The 8831-nt window shown below is 47.9% G+C and overlaps 1 pseudogene; it reads left to right on the top strand.

Annotated features, from left to right (window-relative positions):
• The first annotated feature begins 4360 nt into the window (after window positions 1-4360).
• LOC119858846 lies at window positions 4361-5297 on the top strand (annotated as a pseudogene).
• Window positions 5298-8831: the final 3534 nt, after the last annotated feature.

The raw sequence follows: 8831 nt of genomic DNA, 5'->3' as shown, positions 1-8831 counted from the left end.
CAGCAGTCTGGGAGCTGACCTTGTTAGTGAAAACAGAGGCAAAAAAAGCATTGAGTACATTAGCTTTTTCCACATCCTCTGTCACTAGCTTGCCTCCCTCATTCAGTAAGGGGCCCACACTTTCCTTGGCTTTCTTCTTGTTGCCAACATACCTGAAGAAACCCTTCTTGTTACTCTTGACATCTCTTGCTAGCTGCAGCTCCAGGTGCGATTTGGCCCTCCTGATATCTTTCCTACATGCCCGAGCAATATTTTTATACTCTTCCCTGGATGTAATATTCCACAGCAGCCATTGCTCTACAACTGAGAACCTGCCACCCCTTGGGAGTTAAGTGAACTCTTCTTAGCTGACTCTCATTCTCCATCCTTCCTGATCTCTGTGCTGCTTTTCATGCTGCCAACCACGACATCCATCTCAACCTCTTGGGACCGTTTTCTGGAGTCTCAGAGAACTGGCTACCTTGATTTGGCTCCCATCTACCAGAGTTCTCTTTTTTGCAGTATGCAGCAGAGACATAGGCTGGTCTGCTGGATAGGAACCTAGCCCTGAAAAACCTGGTTACTACTCCCCCTTGAGTTTCCTGTATGACCTCAGGCCAGTGCCTTAAAGACAGAGCTTCCAACCTTTTAGGCACCCAAAAATTCAGCTAGACATCTAATGGGGCTTACAAAGCACCTTCTAGGCACTTTTAAAAATCCCACTAGGTACCTAAATAACTTTGAAAATCTGGCCCTTAGTCTCTGTGTGCCTCAGTGCCCCATCTGTAAAATGGCGATAACAGCTCTGCTCTATATCATTGAGGGGCTGTGAGGAGAAATCCTTTGCTGTATTTTTTCTGAATCCTTTGTGCTCTCTCTCAAACAACCCCTCCCCCCCTCCACAGCTGGATTCTTGTTTTACAGGAGGAGCTTCCAGATCCTTAATTTAATTACCAGCCCTTTCTGATCTTAATCACCCTGACTCTGTTTTTAAACAAAATACTGACTGTCTGCGAAGGTTCCTTCAATATTTTTTCATCCATGTGCGGAATAAATATTTTTATGTGTGCAGAGGTATGGGCGGATGTGCGCCACCAATAGAAACAAAAAATCTAGATATAATATATGTGACGCACTCTATATGAGTTTATAAAAATATGATAATGAGTGTGAATATAATGTAACTGGAATATGTTTCATGCAAAAGGTTTTTTGTAAGGTATCATTACAAAGCTTATAATCTACTGAGTGTGGTCATCCTATTTGTATAAATGTATCACGCTTGTATCTTATATATTTTTTAAAATTACCATAGGGATAATTACTCCAGCCAGGACAGGTTAGGCTTTTTCGAATTCACTACTCAAAGAATTAAATTTAAGCATAAGAGAGAAATAAAAATTATGAATTGTATTGACTAGTCAGAAAACTAAAATAACACACCTTGAAAGAATAAAATTACAGAGACTATATGTGCATTGCAGGAAGTACCAAGAAGTAACAACAACAATAACACAAGTATATGTTGGGACGTGAGTGTGTGTGTGGACAGACACTGTGTGCGCTGGCTGCTGGGGAAGTTTCTGAGGGATGCCATGAACTGTCTCTCTACATCCCTCACTAAAAGCTATCCTGCTTCTGTGATCTGTCTTCCCTCCATTGTTATGTGGAGATATGGCATGGGAGGGAGGGGGAGAGACTCTGTGTGTGTGTGTGTGTGTGTGTGTGTGTGTGTGTGTGTGTGTGTGTGTGTGTGAGAGAGAGAGAGTTGGCTGCTGGGGAAGTCTGTGAGAGACCTGCGCTGTCTCTTTAAGGCTCTCATTCATGCATCTGGAAGGCTGGTTCAGACCTGGGATCACAGCAGCTCTCTCCTGCTCAAGTCCTGAGCCCCCTACTCCCTCTCCCCTGCTCTGTGGAGATGGGGAACAGGGACGGGGCAGGGGGAAACCCTGACATGAGCACCCTCTTCCCCCACACACACACTCTGCACAGCCAGCAGGAGGGTCCCCAGAGCAGCTGCAGGAGCAACATGGCTGCAGAGCAGTGGTGGGGAGGGGCACCTGAACACACATGGTGGGGAGGGGCACATGAACACACACTGCCAGATTTGCATGGCTCTGCTAATCAAGTGCATAGCACATGAATGACTCTAGGGTGGCTGCCCGATATCGCAGCTTAAAGGGAACACAGCTCCCTGCCCGAGGGGCACATCTCCTCTGCAGAATTTACATTTCACACTAATGATGTGCTGTAGTTAAAACCTCCATCTGGGTCCTGTACGAAATTCGGGGGAACGGGGAGAGCTTCTTCTCCCCTAAATGGCACCCCTGAAGAGAAGGTTCAGGGGTAACTTGATCACAGTCTGTAAGTACCTGCCTGAGGAACAAACATTTAACAATGGGTCCTTCAATCTAACAGAGAAAGTTATAACAGGATCCAATGGCTAGAAGATGAAGCTAGACACATTCAGACTGGAACTCAGGTTGTTGGGTTTTTTTAAACAATGAGGGTAATTAAACCTGGGGAACAATTTACCAAGGGCCGTGGTAGATTCTCCATCACTGATGATTGTTTGATGAAGGCAGGATATTGTCCTAACAGCTCTGCTCTAGGAGTTATTTCAGGGCAGGTCTCTGGCCTGTGCTATGCAGGGGGTCAGCCTAAAGGATCATAATGGTGTCTTCAACCCAGTAGTGTTAATAGCAGTGCCCTACCACACAAGGTGTTGTACTGATAAATGTGTTACAGATTGAGAGACTACAATAATTGGGGCCAGAGCTAAGTGCCTTAGAGAGATTTCAGCTCTGTGTGCCTCATAAGGACAATTTGGGGCACTGGATGGAGAACCTGAACTCTTCCCAACATCCCTTGGTGATGAGGCCCATTAGCACAGCCCCCTTTGACAAGAGAATTTGGGCCCCTCTTGCAGCTTGGCAGTAAGAGGGGGAATCACGAAGAGCTTTCAGAGAGCAAAGGATCTGGAGAGTGTTGCCTGGCCAAACAGATCCCTCCTGGGCTGCCCCGCGATCTGTTCCTGACCTCTACCCACTCCATGAGCAGTGAGAGCAGCTCTTGCACTGGAGATAGACATCACACATTGCATCCAAATTTCCAACATCATCAAATTGGGGGTAGCTGGTTCTGTAGTGCCCATCTTTAAAAAAGGGAAGGAGGATCCGGGGAACTACAGGCCAGTCAGCCTCACCTCAGTCCCTGGAAAAATCATGGAGCAGGTCCTCAAGGAATCAATTCTGAAGCACTTAGAGGAGAGGAAAATGATCAAGAACAGTCAGCATGGATTCACCAAGGGCAAGTCATGCCTGACTAATCTAATTGCCTTCTATGACGAGATAACTGGCTCTGTGGATAGGGGAAAGCAGTGGATGTGTTGTTCCTTGACTTTAGCAAAGCTTTTGACATGGTCTGCCACAGTATTCTTGCCAGCAAGTTAAAGAAGTATGGGCTGGATGAATGGACAATAAGGTGGATAGAAAGCTGGATAGATTGTCGGGCTCAACGGGTAGTGATCAATGGCTCCATGTCTAGTTGGCAGCCAAGCGGAGTGCCCCAAGGGTCAGTCCTGGGGCTGGTTTTGTTCAATATCTTCATAAATGATCTGGAGGATGGTGTGGATTGCACCCTCAGCAAGTTTGCAGATAAAACTAAACTGGGAGTAGAGGTAGATACGCTGGAGGGTACCTTTACTGGGTAATCAAATTCAAAACATAGAGAATCCCTTAAGTTACAAAAAGACACAAAAGCAGGAATACATATTCCCTCCAGCACGGTGAATTTTCCAAGCCCCCCAAAAAGAAAATCTAACACATTTTCTAGCTAGATTACTTACTAACTTTAAAGGAGTTGGAGGGCTTGCATCCTTGATCTGTTCCCGGCAAAGGTATCACACAGACTGACAAAAGCCTTCCCCCCCCCCTCCAGATTTGAAAGTATCTTGTCCCCTCATTGGTCATTTTGGGTCAGGTGCCAGCCAGGTTACTGGAGCTTCTTAACCCTTTACAGGTAAAAGGACTTTGCCTCTGACCAGGAAGAATTTTGTAGCACTGTATACAGAAAGGTGGTTACCCTTCCCATTATATTTATGACACAGGGCTTCTTCCACCTTCTTCTGCAGCATTGTGTATGGGACTCTGGATACTGGGTTAGATGGACTGCAGGTCTGATCCAGTGTAGCTGTGCCCATCTTCCTATTGGTGCTGTAAGTTCAAGACTAGATTTTTGCTGATTTTGCTTGAGTTTCTGGACATCTCTAGACTTGCATTGAGATCAGAAAGATGTCTCGTTAAATATCATCTAGTCTCCTGTTTTTTTTTTTCCTTTCAGAAAGAAAACTTCAAAACTCCCTGGACCTGCCCAGTACATTATGTCAGCTGTCAATGACACCAAATTCAGCTCTGCAGTGTTCCTCCTCACCGGGATCCCTGGGCTGGAAGATGTTTATCTCTGGATCTCTATCCCCTTCTGCTTAATGTATGCTATTTCGATAGCAGGAAATTCAGTCATTCTGTTCATTACAAAAACAGATCCAAGCCTCCATGAGCCCATGTACATTTTCCTTTCCATGTTGGCTGTCACAGACCTTGGCATATTGATATCCACCATACCAACAATACTGGGCATATACTTGTTTAACTCTAGGGAGATCAGCCTTGATACCTGTTTTGCTCAGCTGTTCTTCATCCACTTGCTTCAGTGCATTGAATCATCCATTCTCTTGCTGATGGCTTTTGACCACTTCATCACGATCTGTAACCCACTGAGACATGTTTCCATCTTAACGCTGCCAAGAATAGCCAAGATGGGACTTATGTTTGTACTAATGGCAGTTTGCCTTAACAGTCCCACTCCCCTTTCTCTTAAAACGGTTCCGATACTGTCGAGCCAATGTCCTCTCCCATTCCTACTGCCAGCATCAGGAGGTCATGAAGATGGCTTGTTCGTATATCACAGTCAACACCATCTATGGCCTGGTTGTTACATTCTTAACTATGGGGTTGGACTTGCTGCTTATCTTTCTCTCTTATGTGATGATCCTCAAGACAGTGCTGAGCATCACATCCCATGCGGAGTGCCTCAAGGCCCTGAACACCTGCATCTCCCACCTCTGTGTCGTCCTGCTCTTCTACACACCTGAGATCAGCTTGTCTGTGATACACAGATTTGGGAAGGGATCTCCTCCCTTACTGCAGATTCTCTTGGGCTATGTCTACCTGCTTGTCCCACCTTTGATGAACCCTATCATGTACAGTGTGAAAAGCAAACACCTTTGTGACAAGATAATCAGGGTGTTCGTCAAGTGACGGATCAGCTCATCACCCAGCTTCAGCGCTGGTGGCCAAAGAGATGAAAAACATGGGCCTCCAGTTCCATTCTGAACCCTTACATAAAAGATGACATAAGCTACCAATCTCCACTATGTAGAGAGGTTTAGACAGGGTCTATGGCCTGGAGTAATGGGAGAAGGGCTGGTGAAGGAGGACAGTGCACTGGGGCCCCTATGCCCTCAGCCATGTGCTTGTGACTGAGCTGTGTCAGAGACATGATTAATGCAAGAGCCCCAGGAGAAACCATTCAGGCAACCCCACTCCCATTAATGGCTCTGCACACTGCACACCTGCTGGGCCGACTCCCCACCGAGGCAGAGCAGGGCTATGTGTGTGAGTGAGGGTCTGACATGCAGGAGTCCTGTCAAGAGATTTTGGCCCAGAGTCCCTCCTCATCCTCTCCATTTGTGCTGCTCCAGCTGCTTGAAAAGGGGTGGAAATGGTCCACAGCTTCATCAGGGAGGCACGTCCAGTTCCTATCCCAGCAAAGACCATTCACTGTAGGGTGACTATCTGTTCAAAAGGAGAGAGCATGACTCAGGCAGGAGTCCCTACCTTCTTATTCCGCCTTGAGGCCCCACCCCCTACTCCTCCTCTTCCCCCTTCTGGCCCCACCCACGGCTCCTCCTCTTCTCCCAAGACTCAAAGAATCATAGAAGATTAGGACTGAAGGTCATCTAGTCCAACCCCCCGCTCAAAGCAGAACCAACACCAACTAAATCACCCCAGCCAGGGCTTTGTGAAGCCCGACCTTAAAAACCTCTAAGGAAGGAGATTCCACCACCTCCCTAGGTAAACCATGCCAGTACTTTACCACCCTCCTAGTTAAATAGTGTTTTCTAATACCCAACCTAGACCTCCCACACTGTAACTTGAGACCCTTGCTCCTTGTTCTGTCATGTGCCACCACTGAGAACAGCCGAGCTCCATCCTCTTTGGAACCCACCTTCAGGTGGTTGAAGATGCTATCAAATCCCCCCTCACTCTTCTCTTCTGCAGACTAAACAAGCCCAGTTCCCTCAGCCTCTCCTCATAAGTCATCTTCCCCAGCCCCCTGATCATTTTCATTGCCCTCTGCTGGATTCTCTCCCATTTGTCCACAACCTTTCTGTAGTGGAGGGCCTAAAACTGGATGCAATACTCCAGATGTGGCCTCACTATTGCCTAATAGAGGGGAATAATCACTTCCCTCGATCTGCTGGCATTGTTCCTACTAATGCAGCCCAATATGCTGTTTGCCTTCTTGGCAACAAGGGCACACTGCTGACTCATATCTAGCTTCTCATCCACTGTAATCCCCAGGTCCTTTTCTGCAGAACTGCTGCTTAGCCAGTTGGTCCTCAGCCTGTAGCAGTTCATGGGATTTTTCTGTCCTAAGTGCAGGACTTTGCACTTGTCCTTGTTGAGCCTCATCAGATTTGTTTTGTCCCAATCTTCCAATTTGTCTAGGTCACTCTGTATCCTATCCCTACCCTCCAGTGTATCTACCTCTCCCCCCAGCTTAGTATCATCTGAAAACTTACTGAGGGTTCAATTCATCCCAAGATGTTGAACAAAACTGGCCTCAGAACTGACCCCGAGGCACTCCTCTTGATACTGGCTGTCAACTAGACATTGAGCAACTGATCACTACCCATTGAGCCCGAAAGTCTAGCCGGCTTTCTATCCACTTTATAGTCCATTCATCCAATCCATATTTTTTTAACTTGCTGACAAGAATACTGTGGGAGACCCTATCAAAAGCTTTGCTAAAGTCCAGATATATCACATCCGCAGTTTTCCCCATATCCACAGAGCCAGTTATCTCATCATAGGAGGCAATCAGGTTGGTCAGGCATCACTTCCCCTTGGTGACTCAACCCATGCTCCTCCTCATTACCCCAGGCTCCATCACCTCTCCAGGCCAAAAGCTAGAGGCAGGCTATGTTAAGAGCTGCCCAGGGAGCCAGAGCCACTGTGAGGATTCCCAGACCATCCACCTTCCCTGGGCAGGGGGCTGTGGAGGTCAAGAGAATCACCCAGCCTGTGACCCTGCCCCCCAGGATGCATCCCCAGAGAACATAGAGAGTCCAGGGATCCTCACAGCCACCTGGGCTCCTACTGTAGCTCTTACCAAGGCCTGTCTCTGGCCTGGCTGGGGGTGAAGCCTTAGGGGAAGTGGAGGAGCAGGGGGAAGTGCCTAGTGGGAATAGATGGGGCAGGGGACAGGGCCTCTGGGGAGGAACTGAGAGTGCAGCAAGTCTGAACCAATTGTAACCCAAGCAAACAGGATGGTGCACGGGGTTTGTTGGGGTTCCTGAGAAAAGGAGGGTGGGGCTGGAGGGTAGGAGAGCCTGTGTTTTGAAGAAGACCTAATAAATGTGACTCCACAAAGGGGACTCTTGTTTCAAGTATCCCAGGCTGAGAGTAAGTCATTGCAAGGACCTTAGAGGGAAGGACAGAGTGCCTGCTATGCTACCTCTGGCCCCAAGGGGTCACTCGTGGGTGGCTTCCATCTGCAGGGACTTGGCCAGAGTGGGCTGTGCTCTTGAAAGCCATTAGCAATGGGCAGAGATCATCCCAGCCCCCAGGCTGCTCTAAACTCCACTGAGATAGGGGGAGAACAGACCAGAGAATCAAACCTCTGTAACTGGCTCCTTGTCATCTCCATATTCTAGAGCACAGGGCTAGCACAGCAGAGAATCTGTGACTCAAGAGAGCTGGGTTTGATTCCCTTGAGATGTGTGACCTTGGGTAAGATATTGGCTGTCTCTAAGCCTCTGCAAAGGTGGGTAACAGTCCTGCCCTGCCGCACAGCAGTGGCAAGAGGATAAATACATTCGATAGGTGCTCAGACACTCTGAGAACCTAAGATCAGGGCTGTGTCAGGGTTCCACAGAGCAATACCCCTGACAGTAGTCTATAAAAGGCCTCTTACCACAGCATGCTGTGACAGCTGGCTTCTGGGAAGCCCCGTGACTCCAGCCCTTGGTTTCTCTGGCAGATATGGGGGTGCTCGGGGGTGACACTGAGGGGTCATTAGTGGATTTCTGAGGGGATTTTTGGAGTGTCATGGGGATACCGAGAGGCTCAGCACAGTCATTGGACCGGTGTTTGCAAGCATGACTCAGTGTTATTGTCTGTAAAAGGAATGGTTCTTGGGTTCTTGTTTAGTGATGTCACACGAGTTTAGTTCCCTGAGTTTCTGGTAATCTCAGCATACTGAGCTGTCAGCCGACCCCTCCCCAGTCACTAGCCCCAGAGAGGAAGGATGGTCCAGGGGTTAATGTGCTAGTCCAGGACTCAGAGGAACTGGCTTCAGTTCCAGGCTCTTCCACAGACCTCTTCTGTGACCTTGAGCAACACACTTGGTGTTTCAGCAATATGTGTTTTAATACGGCTCAATGTAAATGTGTATATCTGGTAAGAAGGGACACCGGCCATCCTTACCAGATGAGGGACCCAATGCTGGAAAGCAGTTACTCTGAAAAAGACCTGGGGGAAAGAATTGGCTGAACATGAGCTCCCAGT

Source organism: Dermochelys coriacea, chromosome 1, assembly GCF_009764565.3.
Source record: "Dermochelys coriacea isolate rDerCor1 chromosome 1, rDerCor1.pri.v4, whole genome shotgun sequence".
NCBI classification, from domain to species: Eukaryota; Metazoa; Chordata; order Testudines; family Dermochelyidae; genus Dermochelys; species Dermochelys coriacea.
The sequence above is the reverse complement of the archived record's forward strand: the minus strand, read 5'-3'. Positions and strand labels throughout refer to the sequence as shown.